This window comes from Lactuca serriola, chromosome 9, assembly GCF_051521515.1.
Source record: "Lactuca serriola cultivar US96UC23 chromosome 9, Lser_US96UC23_V15, whole genome shotgun sequence".
NCBI classification, from domain to species: domain Eukaryota; kingdom Viridiplantae; phylum Streptophyta; class Magnoliopsida; order Asterales; family Asteraceae; genus Lactuca; species Lactuca serriola.
In genome coordinates this window covers 93,570,678-93,597,549 of record NC_136416.1, presented here as the reverse complement: position 1 = coordinate 93,597,549, position 26,872 = coordinate 93,570,678, and the positions used below count along the sequence as shown (strand labels likewise).

The 26,872-nt window shown below is 36.3% G+C and overlaps 1 pseudogene across 2 annotated transcripts; it reads right to left on the bottom strand.

Moving 5' to 3' along the window:
• Window positions 1-2,282: 2,282 nt before the first annotated feature.
• On the bottom strand, window positions 2,283-4,389 carry LOC145074003 (putative E3 ubiquitin-protein ligase RHC2A pseudogene; annotated as a pseudogene). Of its 2 annotated transcripts, none has more exons than XR_013691642.1 (3): window positions 4,236-4,389; window positions 2,639-4,054; window positions 2,283-2,546 (listed from the first exon to the last, which is right to left on the bottom strand). The product of XR_013691642.1 is annotated as a putative E3 ubiquitin-protein ligase RHC2A pseudogene, transcript variant X2 (transcript). The 2 variants fall into 2 exon arrangements; XR_013691641.1 differs by having other exon boundaries at window positions 4,216-4,388.
• Window positions 4,390-26,872: the final 22,483 nt, after the last annotated feature.

Genomic DNA, 26,872 nt, shown 5'->3' with positions numbered 1-26,872 from the left:
CCTTCTTCTACCCTATGCTCCTTCGATCTACCCCAGCCCCACCGATTCTACCTCATCGACGACTTCATCCTCCGATGTTGTTTACTCCTTTTTTAGACCCATCAAAATTTTTTGGGTTTCGCTTCACACCCGAATTCGTTTTCTTTTCCATGCTTTTTCATTGTTTACCATAAAGAATTACAGACCTACGACCTCTACATCGATTTCGTCATTCATCTCTTTCTTCTCCACTTCTTCCATATTTCGCTGTCGTCTTTGGGCTATGATCATTGGAAATCGGTTGCGCCTCCGTCGTTCTATTCAAATCGATTAAGGAGTTTAGTGTTACTTATATAGCATCGGCGCAGCGGGTGGTGGGCGATTTGGTAAACTGCGATAATGACTATTTGGTAAATCGAACCGACTTTGGAAACGTTACTATTTGATGTTGTTGTTGCAAGCACGAACTAATTTCAAGCAGGTATGGTCGACATCGATTCCACTGCAAATCTCGATTACACGTGAGATCAAACGAGAATGGAGGAGGACGATTGTAGAGAAGCAACAATGTTGGGCATGTAAGTCTTTCTTTGCTTCCTCTGATTATCTACAACAAATAATTATATCAGATTTATATGTTATTTCATTTTTATTCTTTTATGCTCTTTGATTTAGGAGTCGAAAGTTTTATTTGCATTACCATGGTCAAAATTCAAGTCGACAGGATATAACATACGTTTATGCTATTCTACTATTCTGTTTAGAAATCGAAGCCCTTATTTTTTTTCATAGAAACTATCGGAAGTCGATTACAAGAATTGGAATCCTCTTATATGGGTTACCAAAATCAGGTCACATCTTTGTTCTCATCTGTTTCCCGTTACTTCATGTGATATTGGTGTTTTTGGGATTTAAAGTACTTTCTAATTATTTTGCATTACCTTCGTGAGATACCAAAATACTCACTTCTTTTTTAATTTATTTGCTTCAGTGATTACTTTTTTGTGATGCTCTTATACACAAATTACATCGTTGGTGAGCTCTTTTATCAAAATTTCTACTTCAAGGTTTGTCTGCCACCTGCTCGATGAAATGCTTAAGAGAGAACTCATTGCTACATGAACCATGTAAGTGGCAATTTAGTTTTCCTTATTTCATCATGAACTTCATCAACAGATTTTGTCATTGATTTGTGTTGTCTCTGTTGAGACGAATCTTCCACCGCCTCCGATTCAAATATCGGATCCACCCAAAACCCGACGAGGTTGAAGGTTAAATTTTCAACTTTGATCATCTATGCCATGATTGTTGTTTGTTTTTTTGGATATTAAAGCATGTTCATTCCATGCTGCCGTTCTTAAGTAATTGAAAGACGATTCCTTGATATATAATATACCTTTTCATTGCATGTTGAATCACTTTCTTTAAATATGTTATTGATGGCAAAAGCATATGTGATTAGTATTTAGTTTTCTTAATCTTTGCTAAAGATTATGTTTGATTATTAACAATGTAAAAAAAAATTAGGTTGTCTTTATGACTTAATGTGCTTAATGGGTTAAACATTTATATTTGATAGTTGTGCATGATTTTTTTTTTGTGCTTAATATGGATCTAATGAGTGGGCAAAAAACTCTCCATTGTTACAGATAAGCCCCATGTTGTTGACACTATAAATACAAAAACACAAAAAGTGGTACGGTTATTTCAAAAGTGACTTTGCTTGCTTCTGGAGGTGGAGGACATATTTATCCATCTACTACAAATCCAACCTACCTTTATCTCATTTAAAGGTCATTATTTTAGTTGTTGTAATGGAATATGTATTTTGGTAACTTCTTTACAGTCAATTGCGATCTATTTTCTTGGGCAAGAGGAATGGAATCAGTCTTTCCAATGTTCCTGATAGTCACTTTTCATATCCAAGAGAAATAGTAGTTGATAGGCAGGAATCTATCTTAAAATTAGTAAAGTAGTGGAAACAAGAAGTTATGTTTGTAACATGTATCTACCTGATCTGTAACTATGTATTTTACAACCGAACACTTTCTAACCCCCGCAAAGCGGGGGGTCCTTCCCTAGTTAATATTAAAAATATCTATGTGTATAATGAAATTTGCTTTTGTTAAATATATGAATAAATGATCATTTAGATTTTCTTTAGTTCAAGAATAATTATAACCAACAAACCAATCGCAACATTAACAGAAATTTGACTATAGTGATTCATACATAACATTTGTTTATTCCTACACAACAATTTATGTTTTATGGATGAGTTTTATAGATTGTTCAGTACAACATTTTAAAACATAAATTTTTTTATATGTAAAAAAATTGTTTTGTCCGGATCAGCTCCAACTTTTTGACAGTAGACCAAAATTGAATAACAATACTTATTACAATAATTTCTTGTGAGCTATAAAAATCGTGCATTATTGATTTCCTAACATCTAAAGAGATTTAAAATATTATGTTTTAGTTAAGAATTGAACCTTTATAGTTTATACAATCTTCATCCAAGCTTTCATTCTTCATTTTTCATTTTGTAACTAATCCTCTTTTCTCTGTATAAATATTAAATAGGTTTGTTAACAAAAATGTCTATATTAGAAACAGTTTATATGAAGAAAAGAAAAAAAAACTAGTAAAATTTTACCTTCTCAATTCCATTTCAGATATTCTTTTTCACTTCTCATATTTACATCCAAAAGAAACTTAACCCTATCAAGGCTTTAACCATTCAAATTATCGTCTCAAAACCCCATTATTTGCTTCAAATCCCAAAGCTCTATGTCGCCATGAAGAAGCCGATGAAGAATTTGACATAGAACTTGACCCTATTGCCCTCCCACCACCATTAAAACAAGAAAAAAAACTATGCAAAAGTCGCCGGAATCTACCACTCTCTCTACCCCCATTGTTGTTACCTCTTAAAGCCCATGAAATCCTCCTTGGAGCACCACCATTGTTGTTGTGGTTGTTGAAACCACCGTCCATCTCTGTAAAAACCACCGGAAACTCTCTATTACCTCCTCTCATCCCACCGGAAAACCTCCCCACAGCAAACCCACCACCAGGGAGCCGCCATATGGTCAACCCAACTGCTTCTTCCGGTTGATTGTTATTGTGATTATCATTGATTTGTGATCTGTTGGATTCTATAGAATCTTGATTATCCGGTGGTAGTTCATGGCGGCAGACAGGGCAGGAGTTACGTAAAGCTAGCCATGGAAGAATGCAATCTGGATGGTATATATGCTTACACGGCATTTCTTTAGCGTCTGTTCCTAAATCAAATGGTTCTTTACATACAGCACAATGGGATTCAGTGGAGATGTGATTTTCATGGATTTCGATTGTTGGCATTGATTCAATCGCGGACTTTGATGCTGGTGGATTGTTGCTGATTCTCCCAAATCCGTTAGCGTCAATTTGAGATAATTGATCCAGAAAACGATCAAAACCAGAGCCCAATAAAAACTCCGACATACTTGCCGGTAATGGCCTCAACCCAGACCCAGCTCCGTCGTCGTAGTACAACTCAAATCCACCTGCTCCGGTGGTCGCTTCATCAGACGCTTCCGGTGTGCTTAAATTGCTTGTGGGTCCACGGAGGACGATGACTGGGTTGAAGGGAGATCGTTCACCGGTGTTTCTTCTGGCCCGTTGAAGCACCGGCGGGGTGAGGTTAGGGAAAGGACTAGAGCTAAGACTCGGGTTGGGGCTTTGGTCGTTTTCGGCCGTGTACATAGCGGCGGCCGGAAACCTCCGGTGGATAGATTCCGACAGGATTGATCCGGAGAGTTGGGCGCTGTTAATCTCCTCTATGAATCCGCCGTTGCAATCAGGGCAAATTAGGGAAGAATCTTGCGGATGGGTGAGAACTCTGATGAATCGGTTGCATCTGTAGCACCAGTAGGATGATGATGAAGCCCAAGTTGTTGACATCTAAAATCTGTAAGCAGATCTGAAGAATAAAATAAGAAACTTTTTTCTTCAAGAACAACCTCAATTTTTGAATCTTTTCTTCAGTGAAAACCAAAATTGATTACGGGGAAGAGCAAGATTGAACCTGAAACAAAAACAAACCTCAGCCAAAAATGAATCGTTTTCTTGTATAAATAAAAAGAAAAATCATTTCTTCAAAGAACCGAATTTTAAACAACAAATCCGACATAAAACTACGAACCCTAACAACGCAAAACAATTAATCGAATTACTGAAGAAAAGAACCTTCAATCAAGGAATCATACAGCATAAGCTCAAGCAATAAAGCATGAATTTGAAACTCCGATAGTGTAATCGGCAGCGATGAATTCTCTCCGGCGGAGAGAGATCGGAAGGAGGTGACGGGAGAGAATATATTAGATGGAAAATTAGATGGAGGAGGGAACGCAGCGTGGTAGAGATACTCATGATGTCTGGTCTTGTAAGGAGTGGACACGTGTCACTAATTTATTGGAAGAGTGAAAGAGAATGCTTTGATGACTTTAACCGAACGTTAGAGCAAATGTAGCTTTTCACTTTGCACCCTTATTTTGAAAATAATAAATTACAGAAATGGTCCTCAGTGTATGTTGACAATTTTGGATTTAGTCCAAATATTTCTTTGTTTCATCTGCAATCCCTATTTTTTGTTGTTGAAGCATTGTCCTGGCCTTAAAACTTGTCATTAAACTCAAGTAAGCAACTTATAATTTTTAAACAAAACTACATAAATAGTCTTTATGGTTTATCAAATATTACAACTCAATCTTTACTAAGTTTTCTTGACGAACATGGTCTATATGGTTTCAAAAACTTATATGATTGGTACTTAAGCAACACAAAATGACTAATTTTCTCTTTTTAATTTCTTCTCTCTTTTTTATTTGGTTTAATTTCAATTAAAAATAAAAGAAAACAAAAATACCAATGTTATTGCACTCTCTTTTACTTTGTTTTCCCACATTACTCCCTCGTTTTTAGTTTAGGTATCTCACCCTCTCTCATGCCCTGTCATCGATAGTTTCCTCCTCCTTTCCCTGACCAGAACCCTATAACTCGTCACAAACACCCTACACACCACCTTCCATTTGAGGACAACGACAAAATGAAAGATGGTTATGGGTTCGATTTCAAATGAAAGATTTTCGCAAAGCACATTTATAGATTTCTAGGAATCAAACCCTTTGATTTCACTAAGAAGATTTATGGGTGTATTGTTTTTGTTCATGGATTATTTTTCCTTGGTGGTGTTCCAGGTTCTACTCAATTATTATTTTGTCACAAGCTTTGTTTTACCAAAGTTAATACTTTTCCTTTAAAATGCATGTAAAACCTCTAATGCCCAGTCTTGGAAGATGTTGGCTAATTTCATTGGCTGTTAGGTCAATTGATCATCATTACGTTAGATTGTTGTAGCAAATAAAGCCAATGAAGGTTAGATTTTCTCAAATTCAAAGTTTACTCATAGTCTTTTTCATTTTAATGGTCAAAAATAATCTAGTCAAAGTCAATATAAAGATCAAAGTAAAAGTTAATGCTTGCTCGAGTCTAGTGTTTATTATATGTTTATCTTTAGTGGAAGGTTTTGGTATTAGTAACCTTTTTTCCAACATAATTTACTTTTATAGTTTGGTTGCTTTTTTTGTATATATTAATTAGATTTATGTCATTTTTTGTGTTTAGGATTCTTATCTTCATTGTAACATTTTACATTTAACAATCCTTTGTATTTTACCTCTCTTTCTTCTTGCTAGCGTGTCTCTATGGATTTTCATCACTCTCATGGTTAATATGTCTTGATTTGCAAGTATTTCTATATTTTATATTATACATATAGAATCATTCCCTAGTAACATGAAAAGCATGTAACATTAATCTAGTAAATTACACATCAGATTATCAAAGAAGATCCACAAAACAGAAAGAATGATTTTCAAATATAAAAATCTAACAAATCAGATAGACCTTACTCAAGAACAATTAAGATCATATATAAAAAGAATGATTATCCAAAAAAAATTTCTTTATTTTCTATTTCCACTTGTTTTGTCAGCTTGACTGGGTGATAAGCATATCTCCTGTATTTAATGTTCAAGAGTATCCAATCCAATCTATACAAGAAAGCTATAAAAACATTGAAAAAACAAACTGTTGAAAATCCACAAAACCAAAAGAATTATCTTATTTTTTTCTCTTTTCACAGTAGGTTTTGAGATGAAAATATGGTGATAGGGGAATAGTGGGGAGTCTCATGGCCATAGCTTCATCTTAAAAGGGGAAGTTGTTAGAGACAAAGTAAAACATAGGATGTAAGAGATGAAATCAATGGAGAGTAGGGGTTTACTGTGTAGTGACCCAAATTATGATGACATGTGTGAAATAGTAAAGATCAAGTGAATAATATAGACATCAAGAACACAAGGAGTAAATAAACACGTTTAAGATCCATCTGAATAGAATATTACAAGTAGGCATTTTTGTTTTTCTCACTAAAACTAAATCCTCCAAATGGGTCTTACAAGTTCTTTCATAAATGGGAATCACTCACTTCCTATTTATAGGAAAGACTCAACTCATTACATATACAAGAAGGTAAGCCACATCCGATGAGAACTTTGCACCCTAACATTCTCCCCCTCAAAGTTAGGATTGGATGTCCTGAATTCAATTTCCAAACGAGCTTGCACGATCAAGACCAACTCCCCCTTAAAGTAACACCAGTCTTCAAATCCGCAAAATGAATACCCGAGAAGCTTCGAATACCAATTTCTACATTCTCCCACTTTTTATAATTAACAAATGATTATAAAACCCACAAAGGATAAGAAGCGCTTGAGGAATAAACTTGAGAAATCTTCCCCTTGAAGTGTGACAAAAATCAAACCACAAAAATCTTGCACGAAAAACAATCACAAAAAGTCGAGAAAATTTTCCAAATTTTTTGAAAATTTTCGACTTTTGGGTGAGAGTTGCAAGCATTCATAAACTTCTATAGGGACCCATTGTGACAAAATAGCCTCAAATTCTAAACTTTACCCCAAATGTGAATTGGTCATAAAGTGACAAGTTGCATAAGCTTCAAGGACTGTATTTGAAAAATCTCTCTATTTCTTAGAATTATACCCCAATGTCGAAACTGGGTAATTTATGCCAACTTTCTTAAACATCATGGATTTGAAATAAAAATTCTACATTCTTCACATAAAAATATTATCATATCGAAAGTGGGTAAAATTTGCCAATTCGTTGAAACTTTAGGGATTCGAATCGAAATAACCCTTTCTTTCCCAAACTAAGAGCATCCACAATGGGGAGTTTAATGGAAGAGTTGAATGATGTGTCATGCCTACTTGTCATTCAATGGATACAACTCCACCATTGTGAAATGCCACCTTGGCATTCAATGGATTTGGAGTTCAATGGTTATTGAACTCTTCAATGGGTAAAAGGAAAGTATTTAAATCTTTAAATAAATATTTTTTAATCTGTTCCATTGAACTTGTAGAGTTTAATGCATTGTGGGATAAAAATGAATAGAGTTGTATGGAATAGTGAATGATGATATGACACTCCATTAAACTCTATAGAGTTCAATGCATTGTGGATGCCCTAAACCAGATGCGAAAAATAAGCATCACACGTTGTAATCTCTATTCACAGGGCGAACAACTTCTTTGACCTCATGTCGAAATTGTGTTCGACATCCAAATCAATCACCGTAAGTTGAAATTGATTTCGACACCAATTAACCCAAGAAACATATCTCAACCCAAATATTTTCCATTCGACTATGAACCCAAAATACAATCTCAGACGCTTCACATGTCGAAATGGCTAGGCACACATCGAACGACTCCAACTCAATCAATGTCACATTCTCTCTACAACCATACACATCGAACTTCAATTCTACCTTCCCTGTAGATGCAAACTAACACACATACACCATCAAAATCATCAAAAACTTGTTCGACTTCCAAGCGACTCCAACACAATATCCAGACAAAACCGAAATTGTTTCCAGATTCACCAAGAACAATTTTTACTTTCGACATTGAATTTTCAATCATCTGCAAGCTCAAGACGTTCGACTCTAAACAACTATGTTTTTTACTTCCAATTTCGACTTTAGTGAACACAAATTTTTGAAATCAAATTAAATTAGTCGAAATCAGATTCGACTTACATCAGTCAAAATTGCAAAATACAAATCGAACTACTCCAATACATACGTTCGAATTAGACTCAATATATATCACCAATTTGAAATCGGTTTCAATGCTAAGAAAAATCATTCGACTCTAATGTTTCCTCGGTACACAAACAAACTGATTTTCGACTCAAAATACTTTAGCTTCAACTCCAATCCAAATCACATTTCGATTCCAGCTTCTCTCGATTCGTACTAACGATCTCATATGAACATTCAAAAATCAAAATCGATTTCAAACAATATCGTCAAAAATCGACTTCCAACGAACTCAAGAACCAGTCGAAATCAAAATTGTTTGTAGAAAACTAACAAAATCCGTCAAATTAAGTTCGATGTGAATCCAATCTCCACACGAACCAACAATACGATTGAAACTGATTTTGATTCCAATATTGCTTTCGACATGGACTTAGGGGGTGTTTGGGATTGCTTTTTAGCCTAAAAAGTCGTTTTCAACAAAAGGACTTTTTGTCTTATAGCTTTTTGCAAAATAAAGTTTTAAAATGTGATTGGATTATCTTTTGAGGGAGCAAAGGCTAAAAAGCCAAAAGTCACAATTTCTAGCTTTTAAAATCACTCCTTTTTCTTCTTGCCAAAAAGTCATTCTAATAGGACTTTTAGAATTGCCAAACACATTTTCAAGCTTTTAAATTTTGAGTAAATTATACGAATGATCCCTATGGATTGGGGAAAGTTGCATGTTTGGTCCCTAACTTATTTTTTTAACTCGGAAGGTCCCTAAAGTTTGTTTTTGGTGCGCGCTTGGTCCCTGTTTTACCTAAAAAGACTATTTTGCCCTTGATCTTTTAATTTATTTGAATAAGGTGGGGTAGGTAAGATAAGGTAAAGTGATGTGGAAGTGGGGTTGGGGTGTGTTTATTTAAATAATTTAAAAAATTAAGGGCAAAATAATATTTTTAAGCAAAACAGGGACCAAACGTGCAACAAAAACAAACAATAAGGACCTTCCGAGTTAAAAAAATAAGTTAAGGACCAAACGTGCAAATTACCCCAAACCATAGGGACCATTCGTGTAATTTACTCTTAACTTTTTGGAAAAACTAAAAGTTCAAAAAGTCATTTTGAAAAGTAATCCCAAACACCCTCTCAGTCGATGAACAAGCAAGTAAATTTTGATTCCATCTCAACTCAAATCGAGTTTTGATTCGTTCAATTTCAACTTTTGTCTTTGTTGAATCAACGAGCAATTCAATTGTGATGAACTATACTAGAAGTTATTTGGGCTCAAAAGAATGAACAATAACGAAAATCATATTGCGCTTGAATTTTGGATTAACTGAACAATATAAATTGTTTTGGATCAATGAACAAAAATGAAAATCATTTTTGGTTGGGCTTAATCTGATGAATAGTAACAGATAGAAATTTTGATTAGGCTTGATCTTAAATTAAATTATTGGATCATCAATAGGGTTGAAAGAATTTTGATCCAACGAGTCAAAACGATCAAACCATCAGAAATGAAAAGCACGAATTAAAAATGATTGAATTCGAATTTCGAGAAAAACCTTATTGTTCGTTCATCTTCGATCTCAACATGAATTTTTCGGAATCCATTTGAGAATTTGAGAAACCTTCTTGATGATTCTTTTTCCATTTGCAATACTCAAATCGATCATTGAAGATATTGGTTCTTTTGTTGGAACAAGAAAATCTCCAATCTTCACATTATACCACCCACTATGCATGTTGTACAATCCGTTCTTATCATTTTTCAACGATCTAGCATCATCTTCATAAGAATCTTCAATAATTTTGGGTTTGGAATTAAAATTCATTACAAAACTTGATGATTGTTGCTTTGGAACCCATATTTGCTTCATAGATTTCGGCTTCAAGACAACTTTTGAAGATTTTTGTTTAGAAACCCAATTGTTCTTGGTTTTGATCTTCTTCTTCTTCTTTGTCTTCCTCATCTTTTTGGATCTTGAAGTTTTGAATTCAAGAACAACTTCTTTCTTGACAACTTCAACTTTGCAAGTTTGAATCAAATCTTTTAGAGTTTGATACATTTTTAACTTCTTGGATTAAAGGCTTTCGATATGGCACCATTCCTTCAAACAAATCACAAGAATTCAAGCATTCATCGGGCTGAACTCAAATTGAACGAAAACTTTCAAATCTTCATGAAAATCACATTGAATACCCTTGTCTTGAACATCAAGAACATCATGAACATGATGAACGTTTTCAAAAACATGTTCAACAAACTCAAGAACATGAAGATCAATTGGGTCTTCAATAAGAGAAACATATTCATTTTTGAATAATTCTTTTTCTTTTCCTTCCTTTTTATTACCATAACAACACAACATATTCATGGTAATTTCAATCAAACTTTCAATCTTCCCAAGCAGTTGAAATATCAATCTTCTATGATCATCTTTCAAGCCTTCATAAGAGATTAAAGTTTCCCATGTAATCTATCTGCCTTTCAACAATAACCCATAAAATTGTTTCTCATTGAATTAGTATTTGACATCTTCAATCATCAAGATCCAAGAATCATAAGCCAAATACACCATGATCATAAGAACTTGGATTTTTATAAAGAGAGAAAGTGATTATGAATGAAATCTATAGAGAAAAAAGTGAATATGAACCAAGTTCTAGAGAGAGAAAGTGATATTAACAAGTATTCTAGAGATGGAAGATTAAATTTTGAATTAAATCAAGGAATAAATTCGATTTCTAGAACAAAAACTCTCCCAAACAAAAGAACTCACAACAATAAAGATTCACTCGAATCATGTAGTCATCATGGATCAATTCTTGAGAATTTCAAGAACACCCACTCTGATACTAACTGTAGTGACCCAAATTATGATGACATGTGTGGAATAGTAAAGATCAAGTGAATCATACAAACATCAAGAACGCAAGGAATAAATAAACACGTTTAAGCTCCATTTGAATAGAAGAGTACATGTGGGTATTGTTGTTTCTCTCACTAAAACTAAACTCTCCACATGGGTCTTACAAGTTCTTTCACAAATGGGAGTCACTCACTTCCTATTTATAGGAAAGACACAACCCATTACACATACAAGAGGGTAAGCCACATCCAATGGGAACTTTGCACCCTAACATACTGGGTTGGTATTTGTGTTTATATTTTTTTAATTGAAGAAAGCAAGAGAATTTGTTTTATATTATTCAAGGACTAACCATGCGAGTTTTAGAAACCACTAGAACCATGTTCATAAAAAACTTTGTATAGACTGAAGTGAAGGGTTTTAGTATACTACAACATCCTATGGTGCACATACAACCCTAAATGCTTTGGATCTATGTTTTCTCTAATTATACATGCAATATTGTTTCCAAAACATTAAGCCTACAACTAGCATACAATTGATATAAACTACATGGAATTGAGTTATAGAGTTGCCTTTTTGTTGTAGCTTGTAGAACTTCTTGAGTTTGGCCATTAAGAACTTAGTGCCCCAAGTGTTGCACATCAAATGGAATCACACCACACCTAGAACAAAGGAGACTTTTGAGAGAGTATTGCTTTCACCAAAATCGACTCAATGATCTCCAAGAACACTAGTATGTCTAGTAGTCAATTTTGGATGCTAAGGGGCTTCTTATATAGTGTGGCAAGATTAGGGTTACACCATGTAAACCCTAATGTGCATGAACTTCCATATTCCTTAGGCTCCATGGGTTTAAACCTCGATGGATCATCCATGGGTTGTCACATGGGTTTAGCCCAACCTAAAGAATCATGGATCATTGGCCCATACCATAAGAATGAATGATTTACCAAATCAATTAATTAGTCTATTTTGATCACAAAATTAATTCCAAATTAATTCTTCATCAATACTAATTAAATAATATGATTTCATATTAATATATTAGTACTTATAATATATTAACAAATCATAAATATCATTTTCTCAAAAGTCCATCCTATCAAACTGTCCTGGTTATGCAACCCAAATGGACCATGCTACTCTCAGGTCAAGTACATACCAATTATAGTTATGGGCTTAGGCACCTAATCCAACAATCTCCCACTTGGATAAGTCTAATAACTATTATTTCAAGTATGAATCCACAACCTGACTAGCAATCGCAGCTCTTAAAAGCCACTATCGAACTCTGACCTAGTCAATGACGCGTCCATTAGATAATGGATCACATATTCCTCCATTCTAGATATCATCTGGACATGAGACATGGATTATAATCATTCTCTCTGTCCATCTATTGTTTCCTGATTTCTGATTTATGACAACCAACTAATTGAACAAATCAAATCAGTCCAGGCTTGGCCAAGCACTTAGGGGTGTCATCACTAAATCAACGAGGGGCCCACAAATATCGCTTTTATCCACATGGGGTAAAAGGAACATATAAACTTCGACCCAAATGCTTGCTTGTACTTACTCATAAAATTACACACAACAATATGTTTTATAACATCCAAGTTACTGGTGCATTTACATATGTCAATGTGCAACCGATTCGCAACTACAACTCACATGTCTCTGTTTCAATAATATAAGATATTATCATCTCACAATCACTCGTGATAAAATCCGTGAAGTGATTCAGATGAGCGTGGGTTGAATCCAATACTCGACTCTTATTCCAGGAGTACTCATGAACACTGTAGCTAACCTGTGCTATTACTAAAACACCTTTACAGACCCATTCATGACAATCTTGCCTTAATACCTACTTCCAAAGTATGATCGATTGTGGATGGTTTGAATAACCTAGTTATTCGGGAAGTCAAAACATGCAAAGTGAAACACAAGAATAATACTAATCCTATATGACCCCAAAACTTTTAAGTCCCATATTGATTACACATTATTCATTGTATAATGTTTCGAATAATCAACTTAATACTTGAATTAAAGAAATAGCCATGCCATGCTCCAAGCATGCACACTATGCTTTTCTATGGTCCTGACTTTGTGAAATAGATCAACTGACAACATTTTAATGATGCTCATTTCATAATTCCAAATCCTTATTGCAAGTTTAAGAATTCCAAATTCTTGTCACTGCTAGAAAGTGTTAGATTCTAAACTATCATGCAATGATTCTTTTGTAATGTCTAGGTACCAAAAGTCACAGTGACTTGACCAACGATATTACAAATATTCCTTTGGAGATTGTTACAAGACAATTCAAAGTACCTTATATTGTCATTAACAGTTGTTAACCACTTTAGTCATATCCGATTCTAGTCCTTTTTCCCTCTTAATGCCCTAGGCATTTGGAAAATTAGAACACGACAATATTATAGCATATGCAATCAATCCTATACCCGAAGCATATGGGATGTGATTCATAATGTCTAACATAAAGACACGATACTTGATCAGTCTTTTGCTACAATATTTTTATTTGCCATGTTCTCATAATTTGAATTATGAAGAGGGATGTCATAATCATAATCAAATTTTGAGAACACAATCAACGTTTCTATATATAGAATTTCCTTATATTGAACCATTCTAACATAACATTCATATATATATATATATATATATATATATATATATATATATATATATATATATATATGACTAAATTTGATTAAAAACTCAATCTAAGCTTTTAGATTTTGAAATGAAGTATAATTTCCTCTCCCTTAATTATAGCAAAACAACTTTTCAAACCCTGCAACTTTGCGATTTGAAACCTTTTGTTTTTCTATAATTAACATTGCTAACTTGCAACACTTACCATAATAATTATACTCCCACTAGCACAATAATTATTATCTTACTAGCATAACACTTATGCTCCCGCTAGCTTTGACATGTATTTAGAAATCAACTAGACTTCTAAAAATCAACACTTATTGACTTTCTTACCAAAGTTCAAATTTCTGATATGAGATGCTTCAATAAGACTTTATTTAGGCTTCTCAAACTCATACACCTTTTCTTAGATAGCTTGCATGTGTGTCTAAACAATTTTAGAACTTACAACAATAAGTCTCAAATGTTTAGACCTTTGCCATTTCTCATAATTCGAATTGTGGAGAGGGATGTTGTAATCATAATCGAATTTGAGAATGCAAATAACACAATTGTTAACTATTAAAATCTACTTAATGAAAGCATTTCCTGACAATCATTTTCATGAATTAGAGAGAAACTTTATAATACTTAGATTTTAATGGTATATGTGTTCCTATCCATGTGAATTTGTCATAACCATAATCACAAGACAAGGTTAGTGACAAATCCAAACTCATATGGACTGAACTTGTTCAATCTTAGTTTCCTGCCACTTTGTAGCACAAGGGCCTACCATGTTTTCCAAGTTGTTTAGCAACTCACCCATACTGATCAATGAATCTTTCATTGATCCAGGTGCTTTGCCTTATGCAAACAATTGAGAACTCATAGAACTCACATGCATAGTCAACTTTTAACTGGAATGGGCACAAAAACAAGAATATGTCAACAGGATAGGTTGTAAACCTCAAGTCGTGTGCTAGTGATTAACAATAGGTTTATATTGATTAGTTCTTGAAACTTGTCAAGATCTTTAAGACTCCCACTGACCTTTTGACATATAAGATTCTCTTGTCATGAACCATTCCTTGACAAACAAATATTCAAGAGTTAGTAAGGATTCTAATCAAGATTAACACTTCACACCATTAGCCTTCGTTGGTCTTTATTTTATCCAAAACATCACAACTTACCAATTTCAAATGTACAAGATTAGAAAACATTTTACTCTACATTTGATAAGTGTTATAAACCTTCTTAAGATTTTGTCACTGAAGTTACAATCTTGGAATATGACTCTAAGACTCGATTTGGAACGAAGTATGATTCACCTTTTTGATTTAACCATTCTAACAATTCACGATTCCTTTTCTTAGCCATAATAATACACTAACATGACCTTAGAGGATCAATTGTAATATGGTTTTCATAATCATTAAGATGATCATAAAACACGATACTAATGTACTCTCCCATCTTTTCAGATTGGAGAAACTTGTATCTTTTGCCTAATTTGATTCTTCTTATTCGTTCTGCCATACATTGAAACTTTTTCCAATGTTCAAAATTATACTTAAACTTGTAAGCATAACCATATTTACCAAACTTTAGTAAATCATGACGAATAGTCTTATCGATCTTTGTGGTAGACTTGACCAGCGCAAAACCGAGTGTACCCAATCTCCTAGTCCTTCACTTGACTCACATATACATGTGAACAAGGAATTAGTCTTAATTTCCCAAAGATGAAGGTTCTCATTCATCACATAATACAAGTTGCATGACTCCAAGTTCCTATCCAATTGAAACTTGGGTGATGAGAATCTTTCCTTATTTGGTAAATTCTTGACACTACCACAAACGAAAGAATCAAATTCATATTGCTAACATAGAAACATACAAACATCAATTTTCACAAATGCCATTGCAAGGAGATATAACAAAATAAAACAAAATTTTATATTATTTATAAAATGCGGAAAAACTTTTCCTTACAATGCAATTGAAAATGAAAACTATGTTATTATAAATTTCTAAGCAATCTATCACAACTATTAAGAAGCAGCTCACAAATCTGATCATCTAACCATGCGATTGAAATCCATCTTCGCGACCAGATTCAACATACTCTTCCTTTAAGCTTCCTTTCATGCGATTGAAATCCATCTTCGCGACCAGATTCAACATACTAATTAAATAATATGATTTCATATTATATTAGTACTTATAATATATTAACAAATGATAAATATCCTTTTCTCAAAAGTCCATCCTATCAAATTGTCCTGGTGATATGCAACCCAAATGGACCATGCTACTCTTGGGTCAGGTACATACCAATTATAGTATGGGCTTAGACACCTAGTCCAACATGAAGTTGTAACATTTGGTAACCATAAGGACCATTTATATAGATTTGCCTATTTTATATCATTTATGCAATGTTCTTACACCCAGACCATTTTTGTAAGTTCTGTGAAACACAGTGAATATTTATGTAAATTCATTATAAAGAATGACCATTAGTGTAAAATTTCTAAAACACATGGACAATTTCTATATTTTTTATTAAGTTGTTACCGTTTCTATAACTTTGTGAAATGTGTTGACCATTTTTGTAATGTTATGAAACAAAATGACTATATCTATTATATGAAAAATAGGGACCAATTTGTAAAATATCATGGAATTTTGTAATTTTATGAAAGACATGGGCCATTTTGTAAAATATATAGGGACTGTTTATGCATTTTGTAAATCATATAATCCATTTTGTAAAAGATAGGGGCGTGTTGTGAAATATCCTAATAATCATAAGGATAATAATAATGATCATTATACTTTTATCTCTTTATATCTCTTTCTTCCTCCATCTTCTTCTTCGTGTTTTCATCTTCGATAACCATAAATTAATTTTTTTTTACAAATTCCAAAATAAAAATAAACTCAACTAACTTCAATAAAAATCAAATACGACACATAATTCAAATCAGTTCGTAAACCTAAACTTAAATCCAAATTTAAATCTAAGTTAAACCCCTCTATCTAATGCTCAAAAGAACCATCAATCGATGAGGTCGACAATGTGAACTCGATAAGATTTATGTAATTTTAGTAAAAATTTAAACATTATCATAAAGAAAATAAATGTTTCAATCGTATCTTTTCATTAACCAGGGAACGAGTATATATACAAAAAGGAATACGTATCCTAATAATATAGCAACTATAAGGCTAAGAAAAAGGAAAGGATAATAAGGAAACAAATAATAAGAATCCTAATAAATATCCTAAAGATATCAAAGAAAATCTTTACCCCCCCCCCCCAAGTTGGAGCATGTAAGTTCCGAATGCACAACTTGCCTAGTAAGAACTACAAACAATTTTCTCCCAAAGCTTTAGTAAACAAGTTAGCCACTTGATGTGTTGTGTGAACACAAAGGGGCATAATCATTTTAAAAGTTACTCGTTCACGAACAAAATACAATCCATTTCCATGTGCTTCGTGCATTCATGAAACATCGGGTTGTTGGCAACGTGCCTAGCAACTTGATTGTCACAGAATAAGGATCTAGGCCCATTACAAAAAACATCCAAATATTTAAGAAGCTAGCATAACCAATGAACTTCACTAACTTTGGTTACCATATCACGATAATCTGCTTCAACAGAATATCTAGAAACAACAGATTGTTTCTTTCTTTTCCAAGAAACTAAAATGCCTCCTAACAACAACAAATATCCAGTTCTTGAACACCTTGTGACAACACAACCAAGCCAGTAGGCAACAAGGTTCATTAATCCATTCTTAAAAAAAAAATAAGAATTCATAGTCTAGGTGTAGATTTTAAGTAAGGTAAGACAATTGCTACGTCTAGGTGACTTTGTCGAGGGTCAGACACAAACTGACTTAATATGTTAACAAAATAAACTATGTCCATGTAACTTGAAGATAAAGTAACTATCCAACCAATCTTCTGTATTGATTTGAATCAATACTAGGGTTATCTTCACACTGATCTAACTTCAGGTTTTGTTCCATGGGAAACAAGTTGGGTTGACAACCTATCATACCACAATCTTCAAGTATGTCCAACGTATACTTGCGTTGACTTAAAACAAGACCTTCAGACGTTCTAGTAACTTCTATTCCTAAAAATTACTTTACTGGACTAAGATCTTTAATGTTGAATTTGGCATCAAGATAGTCTTTTGTTTTTTGGATCTTCCTGGAATCATTCCCAATAATCACTACATCATCTGAAACATCCCAAAATTCATGACCAAAAATTTCGTTTTAAACCATTAAATAAAACCATATTTATTAAAATCATTCCATAAAAAACATAAGACATAGTATCCAAACATCAAATCAAAGTATCATATCAAAACATCAAAGTAAACATCCCAGGCTAAACATCGTGGTGTGTGCAATGCAGTCATCCTAAGCTCTTTCCATTGGTACAAGAAGTACTTGAAACCAAAATTGACAACCGTAAGCACGAAGCTTAGTGAGTTTCCCCAAACTACCACATACCATACACATAAACACATATATTGGGCCCCTATCCAACCTCGGTCCCCGCTCGGCATCAGGCTCTGCTTGAAATCAGGCCCCTGCCCAACCTCGGTACATAGATCTGTTTTTCCAAGGTCCCGCCTGTCACTGGGCCTCACCCGCTATACACATACAATAAATACCATATAATCATGATACACATAAAGAAATCACACACAAGACTATACATTCTAGTCCTAAGGCCTTGCCCATCATGGGCTTCGCCCCTACTCTGCTAATGATGAGATATGGAACCCCGTCTACACTCAGCTAGTAGTGAGATACGAGACCCCGCCCACACTCACCTCCCTAACCAGGTACATACAAGTATCACACAGACAACAAGTATAATCAAACATGTACATATCCATCGGGTACCATCCGACATCGAACTGTAGTTCGGAAACACATATAATCATTAATTGGGCACCACCTGTCATCAGACCGTAATCCAGAAAGCATATAAACATTACTCGAGCACCGCCCGACATCAGACCTTAGTCTGAAATACATACAATCATAAATATGGGCCGGTATTGGTGCCTTCGACCCGTTCAAATAGGAGGAAAACTCACATCAAACGTTGAAGCTTTGCAAGAAATCCATAGCTATAATCCTGCCGACTCCCCGAGCTATCCATGCTAAATATCACCCAATTAACAATTAGGTTCCACACAATAATCCATAATCCTTACTTGGGGTGAAATGACCGTTTCACCCCTGGTCAAACAAGACTCACAATCGAGGCCCACACCCAAAACCATAGAATCCATAAAGGCCCATCAATGGCCCAATTTTCCAAATTAGGACCAAACCCTACATGGAACAACCCTTTTGAACCCATTCCATACTTCATAACCCCCCAGGGGTCATCCTTGGTCAAAGTCAAGGCAAGGTCAAAGTCAACATCCAAGTCATAGTCAAATTCAATGCTCCGAGTTGACTCAACTAGTCGAGTTATTCCTTCAACTATTCGAGTTTCCGTAAACCACAAAATTGCAATATCTCGCATCAACTCGTCGAGTTTCTCTAAACTCGTTGAGTTCTTCCATTTCAACAGAATTGGGACACTTCAAGTCAACTCGTCGAGTTTTAGTCTGTTAACCCCTTCTTAATTCATTAAGCCTTTATTCTTCAAATCTGAACCCAATACTCTAGATCTAGACTGGAAATACCTTTTAAAAGGGTAAAGTTTCGAACTTTACCCATTAATCCTTTCCTAAAGAGAATAAGCTCAAACCCTAACCCAAAAGAGCCAAACTCTTAATCTTAAACAATCAAAACTTCAAAGTAGACCATGAGGTCATAGATCTGCACCATAAGAACCAAAATATCATGTAAAGTCCTAAACTTCGTCCACATGCATGGCCATTTGGGGCTTGAAAGGCCAAAACAAGAGCTTAGAGGTTGCATGGGGCTAATTGGGCCACAAAGTTGGCACCTTTATGCCATGAAAGCCCCTCAAGACCTTAGATCTGAAAGGGTTTGCCCAAATGGGACTTCCAAATCTCAGCAACCATAATACTTGGACCAAAACATGAAATAAAGCATCCTAAGACTAGATCTAAGCATACCATGGACAATGTTGAAGCTTTATACCTCAAATGAATCAGAAACGAAGCCCAACTTCTGGATCTACAATCCTCCTCCATGTTCTTGCTCCTCCTTTAAGCTCCTTCTTCTTCAAACTCACCAATAATGCACAAGATTAGCTCAAATCATCAACAATAGCTTAGGGTTTTAAGGTTTGGGGTTAGAACAATGGAGGCTGGAAATGAGGCCAAACCCTAAAGCTTAAGGTGTTTAAATAGGGTGCAAAATCCCGAATTTAGGGTTTCCCAAACCCTGTCCAACTCGTCGAGTTGGTCCTCCCCAACTCATCGAGTTGGTTTTTAAATCCCCGCATGTCGAATTATTCCAACACGTTGAGTTCTCACCCTTGAACTTGAAAAGTTGGCCTCTTGATTGAATATTTTCTTCCCTTAATTAGCCTTCTGGATTCCGGGTGTTACAACATCCACATTGATGAGAGCTGTTACGCATCTTTTTTGTGGTTTGTAAACAAACAATGAGTGATCAGCCTACGACTACTTAAAACCAATTCTCAACAAGGCCGTAGTGAATTTTTGATACCATTTATAAGAATTTGTCAAAGAACGTATAGAGAATTTCGAAGTCTGCACACTTTTTTCTCTCCTTCCTTAGCAAATCCTTAGGGAATCTTCATGTAGACTTCTTCATCTAGGTCTCCATGCAAGAAAGCATTGTCGACATCCACCTGGTGAATGATCCAATATTTCTTGTTGGTGACAACAATTAAGGTACGAACTATAACTAGTTTTCCACTGGAGCAAAGGTATCATGAAAGTCTACTCCCACTAGTTGCATGAAGCCCTTAGCCACAAGTCGTGATTTATATCGTCCAATCTCTCTAGTAGGCTTGTACTTGACCTTGCATACCCACTTGGAGTCAATAGCATGCTTTCCAGTGGGCAGACTTTTGATGGTCCATGTTCCATTTACTTTAACAACTCGTATTTCCTTTTTCTTGGCTTCTCTACACTCTACACTCTTCATGGTCTGTTTAAAAATTTTTGGTTTCTCATGGTAGCAAATTTCTGCCAAGAAATATTTGTGGGAATCAAAGATTTTTTCATAAGAAATAAAATTAGTAAGAGCACGCAGCGTCGAGGACCATTAATCAGACATTGGTGATGCATGGACAACCGAAGGGGGTAATCTGACTTCAAATTCATCTAGGTGCTTGGGTCGTGTCTTGTTTTGTTTTTCTCTTTGATTTTCATTTGGGTGGATGCCAATGTGAGTGGAAGGTATCGTGTCTTCGATAGGTGATTGTAACCACATCATCAGTGGATTGATTTGGAGTTTGAATAAATTGTGGTGGTTTAACGGGCTCATCAACGAGTTTGAATAAATTACATTGTTGCGAAGGAATTTAATGTCATTATGGTGAGTGTGTGTGTCTCTTATGAATCTAATGCCTTAAATAGAAATTCATTCTCTACAAATCTAACATCCCTCAACATAATGAAATTTTTGTCCTTAATATCATAGAAATGATACCCCTTTTGTCCTAGTGGATACCTAATAAAGATACTCATCCTCCCCTTCACTTCAAACTTATCTCCCTTTGTTTTTGTATTCTTTGCATACACCAATCATCCAAAAACCTTCATGTGGCTGTAACTAGGTTTTCAACCAAAAACTAGTTCATAGGGAGTTTTATGTTTTATCACCTTTAAAGGTAATCTATTGATGATATATGTGGCTGCTAGGATATAGTCTCCCCAAAATTTAATTGGTAGGCTAGCTTCAAACTTCAGTGCACATGCTATTTCTAGAATGTGTCCATGTTTACGTTCCACCACACCATTCTGTTATGGGGTGTGAGGGCAAGTAATTTCTCTGTAACATCCTGAAATAAGGTACGCATCGATGACCCTAACTTTTATTTTATTTGTCAAGGCTAGTCCTTATTTGAGAAATGGTGACAATAGAGTAGGCGGGGGGTACGCATGTGTACGCTCAGCGTACTCATGTGTTTGCATGAACACAAATGCCACCTAGTACACAGGGCATACCAGAGGGTATACTGGGCGTACTAGGATCATATTGAAAACCCTAATGCATTGTGTGCCCCTATTTAAGTAACATGATGGCCTGATTTCCAGCCACCATTTCCAGCCTCCAACTCCCCTCAAACCCTAGATCTCTTTTTCATAGTTTGTCTAAGTGCTTGTGGCTTATTGAGTGTTCTTGTGGAGTTCTTTTGTGAAGGAGGAGCCTTGAAGGAAGGATATTTGCTGTTCAAGCTCTTGGATCTGAGTTCTTCTGTTGTTGGTGCATCATCCAGAGGTATCAAGCTCGAATCTTGTTCATTGTTTTGATTAGTTCATGTTTTGGGTCCATTTCTAGGGTTTTATGTCCCAATTTTGAAGCTTTGTGAGTTTGATGAAATCCAAAGCATAAATCATGTCCTTTTAGGTGTATTTGGACGTTTAGATTCATAAAAATGAGATCATGGTCGGCAAAACCTCTCCATGCTTGAGATATGTGGACCTTTATGTTTAGAGGGTTAGAGTTTGTGAGCTTAATACTTGCCAAACCATGATAAGGCTTAAAGTCATCAACTTTTTGAAGTATTAGGCTCTAGTTAGCCCAGCTATGAAATTGTAGCAATTGTCTTAACGACTTAAGACCAAATGGATTAAAAAGAGGAAGTCTGTAGAGTACGCCATGCGTACTCCTAGCTACACGCAACGTAGCGCCTTGATTCCCCGATGCATGCATGTTTAGCTGTACGCCTAGCGTAGAGGGATGTACGCCCAACGTACGCACTGGGTGTTGACCTTTTTTGACTTTTAGGGTTTTGGTCAAGTTGTGGGCTTTTGACCATGGAGGGGGAAAATAGTCTTTTTACCCTCTTAATATTTAGTACAAGAGACTTGGTCTAGCATTTTGGGGGTTGTTAATATTAATTATTAATTAGAGATATATGTGTCATATATTAGGCGGAATCTAGACCGGCAGTTTGGGTGCGAAATATACTTGCTTTGCTTTGAGAGGTGAGTCTTATCACTATACTTACCTATGTGTTAATGCATGCATGACCGGAGAGTCTTATTTGCTTTACTGACCAGTGGGTCTTATCTGCTTTACATGTTATTATGCATTATGTCTTTGTGACTCATGCTGTTATATTATTCTCTCTCTCTCTCTCTCTCTATATATATATATATATATATATATATATATATATATATATATAGCTATGACCAGAGGGTTTATACAGAGAAGTGGGACCGGAGGGTCTTCACTGGGACACATGAGCGGAGGGTCCTTATTGAGATATAGACATGAGAGGCTTATTATTTTTGTATGTGGTATTTTTGGGAACTCACTAAGCTTTGTGCTTATAGTGTTGATTAAATGTGTTTCAGATACATCTCAGGATTGTCGAAAAGTGCCAGCATGATTGTACACCCCAACTTGATGATTTGAGTTTATGTGGATTCTGAGATATTTGACAAAATTTCTCGATGTTTTGTGTTTGGAAAAATTTCAAAATGGCATGAGTGATGTTTAAACTTTGTTTTGTGAAACATTAAAAGTGAAAAAAATTTGTTTGAAAGTTTTTTCCTGTTACAAGTTGCTATTAGAGCCTTAGTTTGAGAGATTCGGGCACACAGTCGGGTATGTCAGGAATCAAATTGAGGAATTGATAAAATTTTTCCAAAAAAATGATTTTCTAAAAAGAGCAAAGGACTTTTAAGAGGAAAGCTGGATGAAGCATTGTGTACAGTCAACCAGAGCCCGAGTGATGATTTCCCAAAATACCCTTACTTGATTATATTATGAGATGAAGTATTCTTGAGCTGTTAGAACTGCATGCTAGATGATAGGCTAGGTATCTTTAGGAATTTGAGCTAGAGTTTCCTGATTCATGATGCTTTATCCCAGGAGGTCGTTCCTTTGATGGATGTTATTCTTACTATTTTCTCTATGTGTGCCACTTAGTTGTACATGGTTAAGACTTTATAGCCTTATAAAGCATGATTTAGCCTTTCTTCATGTTCCTTTTTTGGTTGTGGATTTGAGGAAGAATCATTTATTTAAGTGACTATCGAGCCCTATATCATGTATGATTGGTGTACGTGGAGCAGACAGCGAGAATGGCAGAGATCTTTGCGAGTCAGATCGGAGTGGAAGAGTAGTCTAGGGTGAGTGCCTAGATGTTTAGTTTGAGAAGTTTGCTGAGAAAATAGTTATATATCTATAGGGGAAAGAGTACTTTTGAATTAGGGTCTTAAGAGGATGACTTAGGATGAATACGGGTTGGTGTGGAAGGTAGTATTGGGACTGTACTACTGAAAGCACCTGATCCATATGCGACTAAAGGAGGAATCTTAGGATACTAAGGAGCATGCAGGGATGTATACGTGTGTGTAAATTTTAGTCAGTCCCTGATTATTTCCATGTTTATGTTTCAGAGAATATGGTGGTTACCCGAGGTTCATGCTCCAGTAACCCCGAGAGGGCAAGAACCAGTGACGATGAGATCCACAGGATCATTGCTGATGAGGTGGCCGCAGCTATTAGGGAGGCCATTCCAGAGATGTTCGGGTCTATTAAGACCACGTTGATCAAGACTTTTGAAGAGCGTTATGCTGCAGTCACTGAGGATGCTACTATCCCAGCCACCACGACCCTTGTAGTTGTGAGACCGCAAGGGGGTGATTTATTGATGTTCCGGGAGTTCAACAACACGAAGTCACCAGAGTTTGACGGGACTCAGGACCCGATTGCTGCGATGAGATGGGTCTTTGGTATTGAGGGATTCTTTTATACTTGTTCATGCCCTGAGAACCTGAAGGTTCGATTTGACTAAACCAGCTTTGCTTGGGAGCGAAGGACTGGTGGAAGTTTGTCACGACGAATTTCTCTCCTGGAGAGCATGCTGCAGTGACTTGGGAGAGGTTTACCCAGTTGTTTCAAGATGAGTACGTCCCGCGGGTGGAGAGGGAAAGGTTAGCCGAGGAGTTTCTGTCACTCAAGCAGAAGACAGAGACGGTGACAGATATTACAAGGATGTTTTGATGAGAGGGCATTATTTTGCTCTAAGCACGTGTCTACAGAGCAGGCATGTATGAGCCGGTACTTGAGCATTCTGAGGAGGGATATTCAGGAGTTTGTGGTGAAATCATCGTATCGGACATTGGTTGAGATGTAGACCAATGCTAGGAGGAGGGAGATAGAGTTGGAGACCCAGACGAGATAGGAGAGGGAGTCTCAGGAGAGAGACAGGAGGCCAGTACAGTCGCAGCCTGTGGCTAAGTGGCCTAAGCCCGCTGATTCTAGGGATGGAGGCCAGAAGGGCCGCACTTGTGGAAAGTGCGGTAAGAGTCATGAGGGACCTTTCCAGTTGTAGACACCGGAAGGCAGAGTGTCCTCAGCTCACTCAGGGTTCAGTCCAGGCCCCTGCTCATACTACCTTACGTATCACTGATGTTCTGCTGAGGAAGTCCGAGGCTCTGAGAGCTCATAGAAGAGCTTTTCAGCTGACTACGGAGGAGGTCCGCGCAACACCTAACGTTGTTGCTGGTATGTATCTTTTATTCTAAAGTTTTAAACTGAATTATTTTTGCTTATGTTTTGGTTCATGCTAGGTACCTTCCTTGTGAATTTTATGCCTGCTTTAGTGTTATTTGACTCGGGTACGAGTTGATCCTTTTTGTCTTTATACTTTAGTCGCTATTTTAGCACCAAGCGCGAGGCCTTGAGTATACCATTGAGGGTTTCTATAGCCGACGAGCATGCGGTTTTTGCTACGATGTATTCTAGGAGTGTATTTTGGAGATTTTTGGTGTCGAGTTTCCGATCAATTTGATGCCGATAGCGATGGGGATGGTTGCGTTATGGTGGGCATGGATTGGTTGAGCTAATTTGGGGCTTTAATTGATTGCAAGCGTCAGATGGTGACGATTCGAGACCCTAGTGGGGGAGTGCTTACTACTTATGCCTAGGGTACAAGATCGGGATCAACTTTCTGCTCTACCACTAGGGCGAGGCAGAGTCTGCAACATGGATGTATGGGCTGCTTAGCTTATGTGGTTGATCCGCGGGTCGTCAAAGAAGGGTCGATGTCTGTCTCCGATATTCCAGTGGTATGTGACTTTCAGGATGTTTTCCTCGCAGAATTACTGGGCGTGCCTACTGAGTGGCAGGTGGAGTTCCAAATTGATCTGGTTATGGGGGGTGATTCCTATTGCTAAGGTACCATATCGTCTTGCGCCGTGCGAGATTCACGAGTAATCCTCGCAGCTTCAGGAGCTGTTGGGAAAGGGATTCATACGGCCGAGTAGCTCGTCGTGGGGAGCGTCGATTCTTTTTGTCAAGAAGAAGGATGGTTCACACCGGATGTGCATTGATTACCGGGAGTTGAACAAGTAGATGATTAAGAACCGTTATTCGTTGCCAAGGATCGAAAATCTATTCGACTAGTTGTAGGGGGTGTCTCGGTTTTCCAAGATCAATTTGAGATTCGAATACCATCAGATGAGAGTTTATGAGGAGGATATTCAGAAGACGGCGTTTTGGAATCGTTATGGGCATTATGAGTTCGTGTTGTTGGCTTTTGGGCTCACCAACGCATCGACAATGTTCATGGACCTGATGAATCGGGTGTGTAGGCCCATGTTGGATCGGTCAGTTATTATTTTCATTGACGATATTTTTGTCTATTCAAAGTATGGGGAGCAGCATGAGGAGCATCTTTGGGAGATTCTTAGGGTGTTGAGGATTGAGAGTCTTTATGCCAAATTCTTCAAGTGTGATTTCTAGTTATGAGAGGTCCATTTCTTGGGGCACCTCATTAACCATGACGGGATTTTGGTTGACACAACCAAGATTGAGGAAGTTATGCAGTGGGAGGTGCCGAGATCCCCATCCGAGATCAAAAGCTTCCTTGGCTTGGCAGCTTATTATCGGAGATTTATTAGGGATTTCTCCAAGATTGTTGTTCCTCTCAACAAATTAACCAGAAAGGATGTCGTTTTTACTTGAGGGCCTGAGTACCAGGCATCATTCGAGACTCTTTGC